This window comes from Mastomys coucha, unplaced genomic scaffold (assembly GCF_008632895.1).
Source record: "Mastomys coucha isolate ucsf_1 unplaced genomic scaffold, UCSF_Mcou_1 pScaffold21, whole genome shotgun sequence".
Lineage (NCBI taxonomy): Eukaryota > Metazoa > Chordata > Mammalia > Rodentia > Muridae > Mastomys > Mastomys coucha.
This window is the reverse complement of record NW_022196904.1, coordinates 184,496,994-184,517,209: the sequence shown is the minus strand read 5'-3', so window position 1 is coordinate 184,517,209 and position 20,216 is coordinate 184,496,994. Positions and strand designations below refer to the sequence as shown.

At 41.7% G+C, this 20,216-nt stretch overlaps 1 protein-coding gene across 5 annotated transcripts in view; it reads right to left on the bottom strand.

Annotated features, from left to right (window-relative positions):
- Add3 (adducin 3) overlaps window positions 1–20,216 on the bottom strand; it is a 114,978-nt gene that overhangs the window by 53,607 nt on the left and 41,155 nt on the right. The window contains exon 1 of one of the 5 annotated variants that reach the window (XM_031390651.1): window positions 1,950–2,336. The exons of the other annotated variants lie outside the window; for them this stretch is intronic. The gene's annotated coding sequence lies outside the window, so the exon portion shown is untranslated. Of the gene's footprint in view, window positions 1–1,949; window positions 2,337–20,216 lie in introns of those variants that run through there. 5 annotated transcript variants of the gene reach the window in all.

Here is a 20,216-nt window from a genome sequence, read left to right as displayed (position 1 = left end):
CCCATGCCTAGTCATACTTGCCCATCATAGCTATTTCTCTAGAGAGGACCTTCCAACCTTCCCATGTTGGGGTGTGTGTGCCAGTTTTCCTGAACAAAGTATGGCATGAATGAGGAGAGATGTGTCCAGTATTTCTACAGCAAACAGGAAAGGTCTGAGGACAGGTAAAAGTAGCCACTCTATTCTCTTTTTATATTATGCAATTTTAAGAAAAATAAGAGTATTAGTAGACATTAACTATTGATTTTTAAATAAAAGTTCCAAATAAAAACACATTTTAAGAAAATCTAATTTGACAATTAACAACAAACTGGCTGTCAAGCTTTGCTTTGGCCCAGCTGTGAAAGCTTAAGACTCATTCTCCTTTCCTGCAGGTGAAGGCAAGCAGAGTGGTTCAGTAGATTGTTTTCTATATTACATGAGAAGTTTATTACCAAGATAAAGTGATACATATGTTGTGGGTTGGGTCTCGACGCAAAATAGATTGGAGGAAAGTTTGAAAGCTACTTAGTCAAGTCTATATAGATAGCAACTGCAGCTGAGTCCAGAGGTATTCAAGGAAGGTGAGCAGTTTACACCAGACCAGTTGGCTGCATTTGCACATGGGATCCATTTTCTGGATGAACTGGTACATAGCATCGCAGATATGAGAACACAAATATCTTAAAATTTCTGAAAGCTGCATCTAAGGCAGGGCTTTAGTTTTCTTGTCATTTATAAAAATGAACCTGAATCATGAGCTAAATAATCTTTGCTTAGTTCTAATATATTCTCTATTGATGTTTCTAGATAAGTATATTTCGTTACAAAGGGATTTAGAGCCTCTAACTTGGAATCTAGGAGGGCTAGTCCGGATTCCTAATGTCAGAGGTGAAGAACATAATGTCCAAAGTAAGCTCATCTCTTGATTGCCTTCTCAGTGACAGCAGACTTATTTATTCTTCCCTCCTGGCCAAGTCAGAAGACAGCTAACTTACAAACAAGTGACAGAGGAAGCTGAAGCAAGGTGCTGGCAGGAAGTTTAAGAACAAAAAAGATGACACAACGTCACCCCAAAAGTTCTACAGAAATCTGCCAGTTTCAACATTTGAGTATGATTTTGCACTGGTGCAGGCTGTTAAACTTGCTTGCACTGAATGGGTGTATCTAGCCCTGAAAGAGTACACAATGAACAAATAACAGAGAACAAATCACAAATCTCGGCCTCTCTCAACATGCCCACTTTGGTCAGTACATAACTGAACACTTTATAGGCATTTAAAATCCAGCGACAGACAAAACCCAGGCTTCTGAGAAGAGAGCGTGAAAAAAAATTGCTCAACACAGACCTCACTGAATAATAATTCTCCTAAGTTCAACTTACCATTCATGTCACAAATTCTAGAGAGAACACAGAGGCATGGAACCGACAGAATTGCCCAGGCATGGAACAGAACTCTGGGCTGCAGCCTGCCCCAACTCTTCCAGCAAATACCCAACAGCAATAAGACAAAGCATCATTATGGCAGAATAAAGGCCCTTTAGAGACTGCCTTTTTTTAATTCAATGAACCCACTCTTACACACAAAGTTCATGCCACGATGTCTCGAAATGCAGTACTGCCCAATTATGCTGTAAAAGTGACTAATAAATTCAGTACAAAACTCTTCTTTTAACACTTTAACGTTAGGAAATTTGCACACTTGGTAGACTACTAGTATTTTCTTTCCTTTAAATAGTCAATGATAACCACAAACAGTCAAAAGCAAGACCAAGTAGATAAACAGCATAAGAAAAAGCAGTCAAATGACCTAAAATCAAATAAGCAGTCGAGTGAGAAGCCACAGCTTACTTCCAAAGACAAGTACTGCACGCGGCTAGTGCCTGGCCCAGGGTCAGCCAACCTCCTCAGCTTCGCTCCCACCTACCTTAGGAGCTATTGGTGACAGAATACACAAGCCACTACTTACAAAACTCCTGAAGCCTCTGCACATTTCTTAAACTTGTCTCCGTGTGGCAGTTCTGATGCAATGCTGCCCTAAAAATGATCTTTGTTTTAAGCAGCAAGATATCCACAGAGTGTGGTTAGTGCAAGGGTGGAGCTCACTCTGGGGGAAACAACACACCCAGACAGATTTCAGTCAGAGCGAACTGCACATTAATATTGCCACAGCATTTTCCAGGGCCCCATAGTCAAAACTCATTGGTTAATTCTTCTCAAAGAGACAGAGGAAAACTCCATGTTTGTAGATCAGCTTGCCTGCCATGGCATAGACTACAAGCTCATTTCTTTTTGAGAAGAGATAGACTCATTAGGCAGCCCATGCAGCTCAACCCACACATGGGGAGGTGGAAGTGAACTACTGTTAAGGAAGTCTGACCATGCCAGCTTCTAAGTTTAGCAACAGCAGTTTTTACATATCTCAAGGTGTCAGAAACATTGCTTGCTCTAGAATATTACTTTAGGGGACTTGAACATAACACAATGTCGTGACAATAAAAGCATTACATTTCCAATTAGCAAGAGTTGTCTTCAAAACAAGGTTGTGAGGCTGAGTAGACGGCCTCCTGGGTAAGCTCACTTGCTGCTAAAAGTCTGATGACCTTAGTTAATTCCAGAACACACATGGTAGAGAGAGGTAACTGATTTCTGTAAGTGGTCATCAAACCTCCATACATGAGACCCCCTTCCTCACTCTATATATAAAAATTAGAAAGGCTTCACAACTCTCATGAAATTAACTCAATATGACCCCTAATCTGGTTTTGGTTTTGACCGACCTGATACTGATATTTCATCAATGCAGTGAGGTGCCACGTTCTAGAGTTCTCTTGGCAATGGATGGGGTCAGAAGTGTCTGCTATGACTCTGTAGACTTGCAGGGCCTCAGGCAAACCCAGACCCACTGAATGCCACACACAACGACGTGGAAGACTAATTAATGTCTGCTTCCTGCCACACGATCTACAGTACAAGATGTGGAACCAGCCTTACCCCACTCAACCCATGCACACCCGAGAAACAACCCCTGCACTTAGAAACTTCTTTTGTCCCCAGAATTAAGTATTCCTGAATCATGGAAAGTTAAAAAGATTTTTGGTTTAATTTTTATCTTAATATTTACTTGCTTATTTGGTTTTTGAAATATGGTGCCTACGAGAAACCTGGAACTCATTCTCTAGACAAGATGGTCTTGAACTCAGAGATGCACCTCACACTGCGTCCTGAGTTCTGGGCTTAAAGGCATGAGTTCCCATAAAGCTTATAAATTTTGTTTTTAAAAATATATATTATATATAAAGGAAAAAGGATGTGATTTATGGACTTTCCTTGGTACGTCATTAAATGTGTGCATAAAAGAGAAAATAATTTTGTTGATGATTATTAAAATAAATCATACTTCAAAAATTTTCAAAATAATCTACTAACAAATTTTATAAGAATTTTAGTTTAAAATTTTATTGTATGACTTTTTTCCAAATAAGATATTCTATAGAATACAAATATAAGTACTATATAAAAATCTTTTAAAATAATTTTCAGTATTAAATTTATTATTAAACAATAATTATTTAATTGGTTTTGAACAAATGCCACTTTCTGCACATATATACTCAGAGGTACAAGTTAATTTTTCATTCTGTAATCGTACAATTAGATAGATTTCTTTGATTAAAATATCCAAGCATGTTTTTTTATGTTGCCATGAATTTTTTACATATAATGTAAAACAAACAACAGAAAAGATTTTGAGAGAAACCCAGGAAAATGAGAGAAACCCAATCTGATAAATGTCTTATTACCCTCCACAACTGTTCTACCCTCATATTGAAAGAACATATCACTACGGAACACTGCACATCTTACTATTCTGAGAGATGGCCTGGAATCCCCTCTTTAAGGACCTTATGAAGGGGATATTCACTAATCTAGCCTTTCTAGGATTATAAGGCTGCCCCTGAAATGAAACCGTAACCATTCCAAACCTCCTTTCATAGTGCAGGAGCCTGGTTAGTTACTTCCCACCATCTGTGTAATTATGAGTCACCTGCTACCAACCTCTGTCCCTTGTCACATCACCCAGTACTGTACAGCCCAAAGGTGCCAGCTTTTATTACTTATTAGTAGAATCTTCTTTTAATACTTTTTGGATTCATACTGCTCGAAATGTCTGTTTTCAAGTCACAATTCACTTTCACAGCTGCAAAGGAAATGACAGGAGAAGAAAAACACAGCCAATATATATCAGCAATTAATTCCATCCACAGCTGCCCAGCTGTCTGTGCGTGGAAAATCAGTCGGTTTCCTTCTGGGGCTTTCAACTGAAAACTGATACTGCACATCCAGAGACATGAGCTGCCTGTGACATGTCAGGAATGTGCCTACGATCACACAGTCAGGAGACAAAATGAAATCCAGATTCTGTTTTCTTGGGGCTTGTCATTATTATTTCATAGTTTTAAAAACTCAAAAATACCCCAATCACAGAGAGTAGAAATACATTTTAACAATTCTCATTTCTGAGTGTTACCCTTCCAACAGAGAGGAAAATCTGCCGATGACATCAGATTTAGTAACAAGAATAGACACACTGATTTATTGGCATAGACACGGTGTGACATTCTTAGGAGCCCACATGGCCCATAGTTAAATAAGGCTAATACTTATTTGCACGCGTGCACACATACACCCCCAAACCTTTAATGTAAAAGCTCTCAGGAAATGGTACTTATACCACAATCATGCAGTAAAGCAAGTCTTTCTAGTTAGTTCAGACATTATTTGACATGCACATATGTCTGTCATTTCAAAGATTAATATATTTACAGATCCAATCTTCTAGGGTAATGGTCAAGGAGTGAGACTTTCTTTCCTTCCGCTCATCAGCTTTGTGGATTTTAAGTGAAAGCATCTTGAATGCCGGAGGGTTTAACAACCACACTGTGGGATCCTATAACTCAAAAGGGAGCCTGCCCTCAGGGTTGGAGAGATGGCTCAGTGTGTAAGAGGACTGACTAGTCTTTCAGAGGACCTGGGTTCAATTCCCAGCATTCACATGCCAACTCACAACTGTCTGTAACTCCAAGATCTGATACTCTCACACAGCCATGCATGCAGGCAAAACACCAACACACATAAAACAAAAAAGGAAAGGAGCCTATGCCTTTTCTCTTCCCCTTTCAACCCCCATTTTATCTTAAGCTTGTCATCTAAACCTTGTAAAATACCATTGTTATACTATATTTTCATGTAAAAAATAATTTAACTTTCAGTAGATACGATGGCTATGACTAGCTATTATGAAAGTTAAAGGAAAAAGAAAGCATAAAAAACTAAAATATATTCTAGTTTTATTGTTGTTTTTGCTTTTTGGTTTTTTTAATGAAATGAGAAACTTGCTATCTCTATGACTGAATTCTTAATCCTAAGGGCACTCACCTTTCTGTTTTGTTCACCAGTCAAGGTCAGCTGTGTTAGAGTCCAGGCACTCCTACTCCTTGTACATTCTCAAACATAATATAGATGGGGCATTTATTTTGCCCCTCACCCCGACCAGGGCCTAGTACGAGAACTCAACCCAGCATAATAAAGAAATTGCCTCAAGTCCTGAAGCCTGGAGCTTCGTTTGTTAAATAAATGCACTTTAAATATGTGGTAGACTGAAAATAGAATACACTACCAAAAATGGCTCTTTTTCCTTCCCAGTAAATGTCATCTAGTTGAAAACATACAAAGGAGAAAGAGAATTATCTCTGTTCATGTGGTATTACCTCTAGAAGTATGGTATAACCATTAGCGACTTAACCTTTGTCTGGCAAGACCCAGCTCTGTGGGACACTCAGTCTGGCTTAAAATACCCAGGGGAAGGAACTTCCCCCACCTACAGGATCCTAAGGAAAGGTGCTTCTGTGTAAGCTCTTTATCAGACTAAACTAACCCAGCCCATGGGCTAGGCTCACATCAACAGGCTCTCCATGAAGGTCTTTGATAGGAAATTTAAAAATGAATTTCCAGTAATTAGCTTATTATAATTTTTAATTTTATTTCTATTATTTTGTTTTTATGTGTATGTGTTTGTGTGTATGCACACGTGTACAGGCGCCTGTGAGGACAGGTCTCTAGTCTCCGGAGCTGGACCTACAGATGGTTGCTGTACTCAGACTGGAGCAGCCCAACCTGGCTGCTGGGAAGCAAAGCCAGTTCCTCTGGAAGAGCAGGACATACTCGGAACTGTGGAGCCATCTCTCTAGGCCCTTGGCTTTTAATTAGACCTTTGCTATTTCATTGTAAAACCTAACTAAGATGGAACACTCAGCAAGAAGGCAAAGTGCCAAAAGATGAGAAGTAAGAAGATAGCAGGGTGTAGTGACAGCCCTGGTATAGAAATGAGCACACAGGATGTCATCAGAGGAGTGCCACTGAAACAAGGGAGACTGTCATGTGCTTTACATACAACCCTACAGACGAGATTGAAACCAGAGAGGTTAGGCAAGAAAGATTGTGCAAGCCGTGGAATTGAGATAAAAAATAAGGATGTGGGTAGGTGAGAAGTGTTTGCAGTGGAAGGCTTGCTGTCCAGCTTCATGACTTGACTTTTGATTCCTAGTACCCCAGGGCAGAAGGAGAGAACCAACTTCTACAAGTTACCCTCTGATCTTTGAAACCACCCCCACTACACACACATAAAACCTGTAATATAAAAAAAAAAAAAACAACCCTTTAAGGGTTTCCTTAATCATAGGCCATTTTTACAGTAGGCTTATTTTATATTTAGACTCTTGATTAAAGAAAGCTCAGTTTGGCGGACAAGCAAATTGTACAAGAGATTTAGCTGAGGGAGTAAAAGTCAAAAGGTAACCAAAGCCAATGGCTGATAGCCGCGTGCTCGGGGCGGGGTCAGCTTCACAGAGCAGTCTGCTGTCCACTGGCTCCAGTCAGAGAGAGATGCGCCTGACCGGAGCGGAGGTGCTCAGGAGAGGCTCTTCTGTTTCTCAGGAGGGTGATACCATAAGGCAGCCCTCGGTAACCGAGAAGACAAGTTAACTCTCTGAGCTTGTGAGTTAAACTCTGTCTGATGAAACCTCTGCTACGCCCTCTCATTTCTCATCTGAGGAAGACAAAGGTGAAGATGGGTTGCAAAGGAAAGCAGACACTCTACAGTTTAGCGCATCAAGCTTCAGAGCCCTCTGCTCTCCTCCGGCACAGCAGGCATTCCTCCTGTCTATTCACACCTCTCCACTCACTGGGATATATGATGCTGAGCAACTTAAAGACGGGGCCACTAAGCACAAATATTATGGATGCTAATGATGTCTTTGCTTCTGCAATGCTTTGGTAGACTACTAAATGGTAGAAGAGAGAATCCAGGATTCAAAAGTAGGCCACACCTAATGGCGATGAACACCTTTAATTTGGCACTCAGGAAGCAGAGGCAGGTGGATTCCGTGAGTTAGACAACCTGGTCTATGTAGCACGTTTCAGGTCAGCCAGAGCTACACAATGAAATCCTCTCTCAAAACAAAACAAACACAAACCACTCAGAAGCTTTAAAATGTAGAAATTCTAAAAGAGGAAGTTGAGGATGAATGAAAGATGATCAGTGTTTAAAATAGGCCTTTTTTTTTCCTGGACCATAACAAAACAAGCCTACCAAGGTAGACAACGATATTTTGCAAATTATTAATAGTAGAGATTAGCTGTAATTTCCATTTTCAGACAAAAGTTAAACTAGTAAGATTGTACTATGTCACCCAGGTGGCCAAACCTGAAGTGCAACAACAAAGCAGGCTTTGGCTCTTTGAAAGCAATGTCTCACTAACCACCTCTTGGCTCTTTGAAAGCAATGTCTCACTAACCACCTCTGAGGACAGGAGGGGCTGCAGAGAGCTCAGCAGTTAGGCTGCTCCTCCAGTAGCAGCCTCAGGTTCAGTTCCCAATACCCATGCCTCAAGTACCTGGAACTCCAGCTCCAGAGAATCCAAGTCCCTCTTCTGACCTATGTGCGCGCACGTGCACACACACACACACACACACACACACGCACACGCGTGCACACACACACACACACACACACGCACACGCGTGCACACACACACACACACACACACGCACACGCGCGCACACACACACACACACACACACACTTTTTAAAAGACCAAAAATAAAAGAGAAGAGCAAATACATTACGTACTATTAAAAATACCTCAAGATCATAGGTTTATTGGCTTACTTACTTGTGAGGCTAAGTTAGAAGTGTTTTTAAGTTTCAGGCCTGGACTATAGAGTGAGTTCAAGGCCAGCCTAGGCAACTTAATGGGAGCCAGCCTGAAACTTTAGAAAGTGTAAAAAGTGTTAGGATTACGGCTTAGTATTAAGAGGCTTGTATGACATGTACAAAGTCCTACATTAATTCCTACTGCACAAAATAAATGACTTTATGAATAAAATAAACAAAAATACAGAGCCTGGGAGATAGCTCAGTGAGAGAGTACTTGCCCAGGCCTGCCCAGGCTTTCCCAGGTTCTGAGAGGGGTTCTCAGCTCCACGAAGCAACCAAACTCTCTAATTTTGGGGCTGGAGGGTCTCACCCTATAGTCCTGGCTGATGGCCAAGTCTCTATGGAACCCAGGCTAGTAATGAATTCTTTATCCTTCCGCTTAAGTCTCCCAGGTGATAACAGACAAAACAAAACCATAAAGAATAAATGAACATAGCCCAAAATACGAGCTCTGTGCCTTTCTGCGGTACTCTGTTTTCTCAGCTTTCTGTGAGGCTACTGCTTATGGTCCAGCACTGACAACACAATATGGACGTGCCCTCCTTCATGCTATCAAAGGATGCTGTCTTGTGTTCTTCCCTTGAGGACAGAAAGAGGGTTAGAACTTTTCTCCCATCTCCACCCTCATTCTGCAGCCCATGCATAATCCTGTCTTCAGCTAAAAGTCTCCTGAGGTGTTTTCCCATTCCATAGCTGGTGGGTTTGTAAGCTACTCGGCAAACTGGCAGCATGATAGGAAAACAAAACAAAACAAAACAAAACTTTTTATAAATAGAGCTCCGACGGGGAATTTTGCCCCCAGGTATTACTAAAGTACCAACTAGCTCTATGGTAAATCTACACTGTACTTACCAAGTGCTCACTCTGACAAGATGTTTAAAACCTATGTTTAAAGTCCATCTTGGTAAATCAATTCACCAACAAAGTATTTTTTCTACATTCTGCTTGAATTCATTTATTCTACTAACAACAATTTATTGCACACCTACTATGCACCACAGGATTAGGGTTAGAGACTGCACAAAACAAAGTGAGAGTGCTCCTGACCCTAAAATGTTATCGATGGAGTGTGTATGAGAAGATAACTTCTTAAACGGTAGTAACAGTGGACTGTGGTGATGCCACTCATGTATTAGAGATTCACAGAAAAGACCCAGCGGGCAAGGTTCCAGGGATCCTATGTTGGAACTTGATTTAAAAAGCATATATGCTCTGAGAGGGGGAGGGAAAAGACATGCAAAGACAACTACTTCTTAAAGTTGTAGTTTATATACAGCATTACTTTACACTAAAATATGAGCTATTGCAATTGATGCTAAAGAAATTGTCACTGGTTAACAGTGTGTGGTGGTTTGTAGAATTTCACTTACAAGGAGACTACACTCTATTAGGCAACTTACACAATTTGTGTCATATGCTTACACTGTTACTTTAACCTTTGACCTGCATGCTAAGAAAAGAAATCCAAAAGCCATTTACATGCTTTTTGGGAACAATCTGTGTTTTTACCCTGGGCTAAACAGTGACCTATAAATAATTCAGCCAATGAAGTACTTATTATTAATTAATTAATAACTAAGCTGGTCAAACTGTAGCCTGCCACATTGTCATCACTTCAGAAAGAGGCACTGGAAGGCTGCAAGTTGGTGAAGGTCAGGAGACTAAGGCACATTCAATGCAATGGGCTGAAGACCTTACAGGGATCAAGCACAGGAGGGCTGAGAAGAAGGGAAAATGCTGCAAGTTGGTGAAGGTCAGGAGACTAAGGCACACTCAGTGTAGGAGAGCAGCTACAGACAACGGGCTGAAGACCTTACAGGGATCAAGCATGAGAGGCTGCATTTTATAGGAGGGCTGAGAAGGGAAAATGCTGATGACAGGGTTGTTTAACAAAACACCTAAGCAATTAACTTTTGTGGGCTGGGAAAAGAACATCTGGAGTGGGCTGGGAATGTAGTGGAATGAGTGACAAGCACAGCCCTAGGAAGGTCTTCAGTTTGACACTGAGCTCTGGAAATAAAAGGAGTGAGGGCTAAAAGGATGAAAGGGACTCTTTTGTAAAGGTGAAAGGAATTATGTCAAATTACTGATGATTAAATATTTTGATCAAGTTACTTTTGATATGAAAATTTAATATTTATGTTCACACAAAGTATATACATGCTCCCCATTTTAATGAATTTAAAGAACATAATGATCATTTGCAGCACACCATCATGAGAAAAAAATAATTTAAAATAGCTAAATAATGTCTCTACAAAAGAGAAATTAAGTAGAGTTATTGCTATTATGTGAATTCTTTAGAGTCTTTGCCAGGTTCTTTTAAATATAACCTCTCCCGCATTTAATCACACTATACTGGGGTAGAGCCAACTCTGGGGAACAAATAGTTTACATAAGCAAAAGCCATTCATAAATGATTTACATTTGTGAGTTCATACCTGTAGTACGTAAGCTCTAACAAGGGGAAAAAGTTTTGCCTTTTGAAATGTTCACACAGAAAAGTTTAATCCTGGGACAGAAATTTCTCAATGATACATGTATCTTTAAGACATCACGTAAGTCTCAGAATATACAGAAGAAAAAACAGGCCACAAAAGCAACTGCTTCTGGGACAGTCCCCAGACTGAGAGTGCTGTGAGCAGCAGGGTGGTGGCAGGAGATAAGAACAAGTGTGGTGGGCCACACCCACAGGAGCTGTGTGGCTGACTTCAAGGGGTGAGACATTGAGCAAGTGAACAATTTTGGTTTTGTTTAGCTGAAAGATTGCACAGTCCTACAAGTAGAAGAGGAAAGAGAATGGGAGTTTTTAACATAGAACAAGATGATGTATAAACAGCTATCTCTTTAAAAGTATGTTAAAAATGAATAAATCACAGAACTAGGATAAAGGGAGTCAAACAGATCTAATAACATTTTTATCATTTCAGAAAGGTAGCATGCACGTCTGTCTCCTAGAGGAAAATGAAAACCTGAGAACTTAGAGAAGTGAAAGCCATGTTCATTCAGGACATTGTTGTTTCAGGAAAATCAAGCTTCTTACTCCCATCATAGGCTCGTCCTGAAATAACAAGGCCAAATATGTTATACTGACAATAATTTGGGGGTGTCTAGATAAGCACAATTTTTTGTTGTTCCAATTTTAAATTTGGCAGCTTATAGAAACAACAAGTCTCAATAGCCAGCCATTTAAAACATATTTCAAGACAAGGAGGACTCGGCTCTGCTGGGTTCCAAGCTGCCAAGTCGTTAATCCGCACCAACTCTCAACTCCTTTACACTGATTCCCCTCTGAGGCCCCAGCACAGCACAGACAAGACAGGGTGGCTGGGGAAGGCCAAGCTGCCTTTGGAGGTGGCTTAGACGTGAAGCTCCACGGTAACAGGGTTCTACTTAGTATGTCTGAGGCCAAGTGCTTGAGAAGAGGCATGGACACACACACACACACACACACCATCCCCAACCAATCCTGTGAATGGAAAGCAATTATTACTACACAGTTTTTCAATTGTGTGGCTAGAAGCCACAGGACAGACTTTAGAAAGGACTTCTGTGGGAAGCACATCACTTTTTTTTTTCAGTTTCAACTTTAGGAGTTCTTCCCTTTGCTGCACTCTCAGACAGGAAAGTTAATGAAAGTGAACACTTTGGGTTCTGTGTAACTGAAAGGTTGCATAATCTTTTCCAATGAGGTACTTCAAGCTTTTAGTGAGGCATTTCTTGTGGATGATTTACTACATTTATCAACTCTGTCCATTCTTGTAAGCATTAATTTCTATTTGTCTACAGAACTGGAGAAAGGGTACCGTCCATTCCACAGTGTTTGCTTTTCCTATGACACGGAAGTCAAGATGAACCTGATAAGCAGAGAGCAGTTGGTGCGCTAGACTACCGTTCTTAACGCGGAGCAGAAGCAGCTCCTGCACTGACACTCTGCTCAGATTAAAAACAAAAGGGTAGCGAATGCTGAAAAGCAGATCCTGGCCTCTTCCGGTGCCATGTCGGGCAGAAGTGCTTTTCGTTTGGTTTGATTTGGTGAGGAGTGCTGGAACTGGACCCAGGCAAATGCCCCACCACTAAACATAGGTAGGCTCTGAGAATAAGTCTGACTACAGAGTCATTTCCAGAAATCTTAGTCATTTAATTGCATCCCAATATAAACTGCCTAAAACATTGAAAAGGAGAACGACTCAGGCTCAGTCAGGAACTGGAAGCCGTATCTTTCTAACTGGCAAATAGAGGAGGGAATGCAGAAATTCTTTCTTCATGTGTGTTTCAGACCATTTTTTTGTTTGTTTGTTTTTCGAGACAGGGTTTCTCTGTGTAGTCCTGGCTGTCCTGGTACTCACTCTGTAGACCAGGCTGGCCTCGAACTCAGAAATCTGCCTGCCTCTGCTTCCCAAGTGCTGGGATTAAAGGCGTGCACCACCACCGCCCGGCTTCAGATCATTTTTTATGTTAACTAGAAACAATTTTTAAAATTCACTAATAATTAAGGGTTGAAAGGATGACAGGAAGCTGGACTTCTGAAGACTTACGGCACTAGCTAACAATGAACAGAGCCCAAGGAAGCTGAGCAGCAGTAGCATGTCAAGCCCCAGGCAGGCCTGAGGTACAGAGTGAGAGAAACCATGTCTGACAAGACCTTAGGCAACAAGGCCGTGTGCTTACTAACACAGGGACAAAGGAAATGTTAAATCAAACAGGCAAACAAGCGAAACAGAGGCAGGCATGGCAGCTAGTACACACCTGTCTACTCTGCAGATGGGGTATGGCTGAGGCAGGGAGATACGTTGAGGCCACCTTGGGTTAGAATAGCAAAACAGAACATTTTAAACATTCAAATCCAAACAAGCAAGCCTTCTGCTTTCTGTTTTTCCCAGAACAGTGAGTGGAAAATGGAGGAAATTTCCTAAGACACTGGAACGGGTCTTCTCTCTTTCACAAGGACTTTTTCAGCTTTCTATCTGGGATTTACAGACCAAGAGAAGGCTCTATTGTCTCCCACAGCCATGGCAGTCTGACACACCCTGCAAAAGGGAAGCAGTCTCCTTCTAGAAGAGAGCTGTGCTCGAAACAGACGAGTCCTAACTCCACCAGGAGCAGACGGGTCCCAACTCCACCAGGAGCACACCGTTTGGCAGCCTCAGTAATGAAAATTGATAATAACAAATAGATGGCTTAAGAATTGCCATAGCTAGAACCTTGTCAACTTCAGAACTCAGAATGACAAAGCACAGGTATGCATAAAACAAAACCCAGGAGAAACAACAAAACGCCGTCCTCCTCTCCAAGAACTGTAAACAATGGAAGATTAAACAGAATATGAAATAGAGAGTGTAACTCCAAAAGAACTAAGAGGGGATGAGGGAGAAGCCAGAGTCAAGGAAAACATGGCTGGGAAAAAATTAGAAGCTCAGGGGCACATCTCACCTATAAGAGACTGACATACTTGTAGCAAACTTCAGAATAAGACTAAAGAGGTATAACAAAAATTACAACCTCTGTGAGAATTAAATGTCAGTTTAGAACTAAGTCCAACAAAACAATCTGGTGAATGGAAAAGAAAGTAACAGTGAGGAAGAGCTGAAATCAAGAGCAAGTAAAGGCCACTGGCTGCTCTTCTAGAGGACCTGGGTTCATTTCCCAACACACACACACACACACACACACACACACACACACACACACACACACACACGGCAGCTCATAACTATTTAACTGTTTGTAACTTCAGTTCCAGGGAATCTAAATCTAAAACCCTTTTCTGTCCTCTCTGGGTACCAGGCACAGTGTGATACAGATTTACAATGTAGGCAAAACATCTATACACACACATGCAAAACAAAACGACAAAAACCACAAATAATCTAGGCATGGATGTCCATGTATGTAGTAGCCTAACCCAAAGCTTCCATGTACTTCTGAGACTTAGTTTTAAAAATTTATTCTAAGACTGAAGTGGTAGCACATACCTTTAATCCCTGCACTTAGGAGACAGAGATAGGCAGATCTCTATGAGTTCAAGGGTAGCCTAGTTTACATAGCGAGTTCCAGAACAGCCATGGTTACATAGTGAGACTCTGTATTGAGAGAGAGAGAGAGAGAGAGAGAGAGACAGAGAGAGAGAGAGACAGAGAGACAGAGACAGAGAGACAGAGAGGCAGAGAGGCATTCATAGCTCAGAGGAAGAGGCAAGTGGATCTCTAAATTTGAGGCTAACCTGGTCTACTATCAAGTTCCAAGATAGCCAGGGCTACACAGAGAAACTTTTTGAAAAAGAAAAAAGAAAATTCAGTAGAGATGGCTCAGAAGTTAAGAGCACAGGTTGCTCTTATAGAGGACCCAGATTTAGTTCCCAGCATCCACTTGGTAGTTCACAACTATCTACAACTCCAGAGATGCCTCTCTGGCCTTCACTGGAACTTCAGCCATGTGGTGCTCGGATATACATGCAGGAAAAACACACATATGCTTAAGAATATGATATATAGATTAATTTTTAAAGCCAGCCATGGAATTAATCTTTAATTCCAGCACTCAGGAGGCAGAAGCAGGTAGATTCCTGAGATCCAGGATAGCCAGGACTAAACAATACAGAGAAAACTAAAACCAATACATACAAACACACACACATTTCTGGGGTGCTCTACTTGTCATTCAAGTTAAATAACACACAAACCCCATTTGTTAATTTACTGTGTGCCTACAATCTAGTACTTAGCTGTTGTTTATATTAACATCTGTCTGGGCACATATCCAACCTCTTGCTCCATGAGACACTGAAATAAACTTTAATGTACTAGGAAATCAGAAAAACTAAATGAACAGGGGGGAAGCAAATAGGTTTTCCCACCAAGCACAGGATACAGCTGTGCTGTGTCGGGCTTACAGGCCTCTCCTTAGCTAACAGCACGGTTACAGGACTGTCTCCCCACTCAACAGGAAGCAGCATCTGGAAACACAACTATTGCCAAGCTCCAGCTCTACTGCCCTCAGTTCCCACACACACTCAGCCTCTGACCTGGGCCTACGCAGCACGTCCATGCAAGCCTCTTGGATGAAGTGTCAGCAAGTGTATGGATGACATTTTTGGGGAAGTCCACAGGTAGCCTTTACTTACCATGTTCCCAAAACAGAACCCAAGGATCTGATGTGTTTGCTGTGCTCTTAGAATAAACAGGCTGTGGCAAGTATGAACAACTACCTTTAGCTCCTGAATGCATACTTGTACACACAATACATAGTCTGCCTCTTCTGAAAGTTGTTTCTGTGGCAACAAGTTAACTTAGAAATCTGAATTTTCCTTTTGCCCTTCACAGAGCATGATGTGACTCACAGACAAGGCACTCAGTCCAGACCCTAGGTAATGAAAGTCAAAGGGGAGTATATGGAATTAAAATGCTTTGTAACTCATGTGTCCTACAAACAGTAAATTAAAAAGAAAAGTTAGTCAAGCCAAGAAACACTGACACAGTGTTCTAAGCAGCGTGCCATGCACAGAAAGCAGCCCACTTAGGGCCAATGGTAACTAACAGCAATACAGAAGAGTCCTCCCAGCCCCACTTCAGAATGAAGTTAGAATACTAAAAACAATCTGCTTGGATGCGTAAAGACGCTTGGCGCACGGGCAGGAGTGTGATTACACATATCAAACAAGACAAGCTCCAAAGGAAACAGTCATGTACTCAAATGGGCATGCTTAGACAGGAAGTTGTGAACATTTTTTTAAAGAAAATGCCTTAAAAGCTCAGAATACCCAAAATACAACCCACAAACCACAAGAAACTCAAGAAGGAAAACCAAAGTGTGGATGCTTCATTCCTTCTTAAAGGGGGCATAAAATACCCATGGAAGGAGTGGCAGAGACAAACTATGGAGCAGAGACTGAAGGAAGGACAATCCAGAGACTGCTCCACCTGGGGTTCCTTTCCATATTCAATCATCAAATACAGACACTATTGTGGATGCCAGCAAGTGTTGGCTGACAGGAGCCTCATATAGCTGTCTCCTGAGAGGCTCTGACAGTGCCCGACTAATACAGAAGTAGAGGCTCACAGCCATCCATTGAACTGAGTATAGGGTCCCCAATGAAGGAGCTAGAGAGAGGACCCAAGGAGCTAAAGGGTTTGCAGCCCCTTAGGATGAACAATATGAACTAACTAGTACCCTCAGAGCTCCCAGGGACTAAACCATCAACCAAAAAGCATACATGGTAGAACTAATGGCTCCAGCAGCATGTGTATAGCAGATTGGCCTAGTCAATCATCAATGGGAAGAGAGGCCCTTGGTCCTAGTGTAGGGGAATGCCAAGGCCAGGAAGTGGGAGAGGGCGGGTTGGTGAGCAGGGGTTGGGGGGAGGAAACAGGGTTTGTTTTTTGTTTTTGTTTTTGATATTTTTTCGGAGGGGTAACCAGGAGAGGAGATATCCTTTGAAATGTAAATAAAGAAAATATCTAATAATAAAAAAAAGAAAATGCCTTAAAATACTTTTAAATTAATATGTCTTTCTTCTTTCAATGTCTTTTTCCCAACTCCCTCTTTACCTCAGAGTGCAGCAGACCACTATTGCCCTAGTCCTGGCAGGAAGCACCAGTGTGAGTCTGATACATAAACAGCTAGCTCTGAAACAGGAAGCTGCCAACTCACAGACAACACACATGCATGAAGGAGCAGCAGCACGGTGAAGGAGCAGCAGCACGGGGAAGGAGCAGCAGTACGGGGAAAGAGCAGCAGCACGGGAGCACGGGGAAGGAGCAGCAGCACGGGGAAGGAGCAGCAGATCGCGGAAAGAGCAGCAGCACGGGAGCACGGGGAAGGAGCAGCAGCACGGGGAAGGAGCAGCAGTACGGGGAAGGAGCAGCAGTACGGGGAAAGAGCAGCAGCACGGGAGCACGGGGAAGGAGCAGCAGCACGGGGAAGGAGCAGCAGATCGCGGAAAGAGCAGCAGCACGGGAGCACGGGGAAGGAGCAGCAGCACGGGGAAGGAGCAGCAGCACGGGGAAAGAGCAGCAGCACGGGAGCACGGGGAAGGAGCAGCAGATCGCGGAAGGAGCAGCATGGGATCCATGGCAGGGAAAAGGGACTATTCCAAGATCATCCCTCTCACAGCAAGGGCCAGAACTGCTGGGACATTTCCTTTTCATAGAAAAGTGATAACTTCTTAATTTATAGCAGAGTGGAAATGACAAAAAAAATTGTATATAAAAAGTTTCCTGAAAGAGGAGACAGCACAGACTTTAAATTAAACACCACACACAGGCACCCCAAACAAGCAAGAGCAGGCTCTTCAGCGGGTAAGGGAACTAAATGCAGGTGGCCTTAGTGGGAGGATCATTTCATCTCGGTGGGCTGTCTATCTCAAGTATAAATACGCTTAAAGGGAATGATACCATTAATTCTACATTATAACATGCAAGGATTTTTATGTATTTTTAAAAGTTTTTGATAATGTCATCCATGCACATAATATACCTTTAATCATGCTCAAGCCCTGCTCTCCCCTCCCTCCTACTCCCTTCAGCTATTTTTAAAACACGAAACACTGTATGTTTTACATTTTATTTAAGTGTACAGCTGTTTTACCTTCTCGTATGGCCGTGTGCCGTGTGTATGCCTGGTGCCCATGCTAGAAGAGGGCTCTACCAGCAGTTGTAAGCCGCCATGTGGGTGCTGGAAATTGAGCCCAGATCATCCCGAAGAGCAGGCCAGTGTGCTCTTAGATGAGGTATCTTTCCAGCCCAATCTATGCCTTTTAAAGTGATTATATAGGTTCAAATTTTCTATATATGCACACATACATTTCATCAATACTTTAGCCTTAGTTAAGATTATTTTAAAACTATTTAAATTATTCATTTTAGTGAGTATACTTACTTATATTTTCTACTGAACGCCAGTAACACTATTTAGTGTTGGTGGAATACTGGGGACCAAGCCCTCTGCCATCACAGGGCTCAGAATGAGCTTGGTTTTATTTTATGTGATCACTTTGTCTGACTCATCACGCAGCTTCCATACTTTAATGAAAATGCAGATAACAATCTTAAAAACAAAAGTTCTGTACATTAAAACAAAAATCTTGGGTTGAACACAGATTGCAGCTTCATTTTTAACTTATTTTTATTTTTTGGTTTTTCAAGATAAAGTTTCTCTCTGTAGCCATGGTTATCCTGGAGCTCACTCTGTAGACCAGGCTGGCTCACACTCATAGATCCACTTGCCTCTGCCTTCCAAGTGCTAGGACTAAATGCGTATGTCAGTATTTTAAGCTTCTGGCTATGCACAGAAAACTCATGCTGAGTCCCAGAGCCCAATTTTAGGAAACACATAATGAAAACATCCTCTCCATTCTCCTGATCTCACCAAACAAAAGGAAAGAGGTTCACTGATCCAGGCAGTGTTCCGAGAGTGTTAGTGAGTCACTGCTATTCACAACAGCAACTATTCTCCCCGCTGTGGCTCAAGCACGTCCTCTGTGGAGGGCCAGGAAGCGTGCCCTTTCTGCATTCGACGTGCAACCTCTGGTGTACTCAAAGGGATGACAGAATGCTTGCTCATTTTGGGAAATGCTGGCACACATGAAGTACGTAATGGTACTTCCATAATAAAGAAATTAGGACATAACAAGTTTTTAAAATTCTGCTCATTAAAATTACTTTTTAATGTAACTTTTATCTGCCCATATACAATTGTCCCCAAGGCTTAATGAATGCCTCAGTTTGCTAACCTAGGCTTAGTCCTGGAAGCTTCTAGACTCTGTACCATCTTATCTAGACCTACAATGTTTTCGGACTCTAAGACTTACCGCTGAATAAGCTCACCCTTTCTAGTTCTTTCTGAGCTTTGGGTGGGTAACTAGTTCAACTCAGTGGTTCTGGCTCAATCTCCTCTCCAAGTTGACTGAGTCAATCTGGCCTCTCTGTGCACTCCTCTCTTAAGTAGCTTCCCTTCCTCCCCTGTGGGAGCTGGGCAGCTGAAAAATCTTTCTCTGATTCGTCACTTTGTCTGCCCCTCAACATCTCTTTCAAACATGAGTGCTTCCTTCTACAAACTAACTTTACCTTTATTGTTTGATATTAAAGGTGTCCACCAAAAGTGTGTCTATATTCCAGCCAGAGAGATTAAAGGTGTGTACTAAGGGCTGAGCCATATCATAACAAGAAACAGAATTTTTTTTCAGTAAGTAACACAATCTCAGGGTTCACAGTATAAGCAAATATCCTGCAATATTTTTAGCCTTAGGTAGGAATAAAACAACCAAACACAAATCACACTGTTTTTGTTGTAATGAGAGGAAGGCAGGTAAAAATAGGGGGTTAGCAACCAAAAGACTTCAGTCTACTCCCCAGGGCCCAAATGGTGGAGAGAGACTTCAAGTTGTGCTCCATACACTGCTCAAATACGTCCATGGGCACATGCAATGCAAATACAACTGTAAATTTAAAGTCTTTTAAAGTGATTAGGAATCTTTCACTCCCAAAGTAGTAGTAATAATATTCAAATTAAAGGGCACAAAAAAAGTATTTTATAAGGCAAAATTATCCTCTTAAGTTCTATATCTCCATAAATGTTTAAAAAAGAAATTTAAACTTATTATTATTTTATTTGTGTGGGTGTTTTGCCTACATGTATGTCTGTGCACTACATACATGCCTGATTCAACAGGAGTCCAAAAACGGAGGCTCAGATCCCCTGAATTAGCGTTACAGACAGTTGTGAGTTACCATGTGGGTACTAGGAAATAAACCCAGGTCCTTTGAAAGAGAAGCCAAGGCTCTTAAGAGTATCTCATTTAAATAAAACTATCTAATTTACATAACTCTAAAGGCTGTTATGTCAGACAAACATGATGTCATACAAGTTTCCTATGGAGCCAGCTCCTCCATGGCACATGGAGCCTGTGCTTAGCCAGTACCTGTGAGTGGCCCAGCCCTTCCACTGTCACCACCTTCTGCC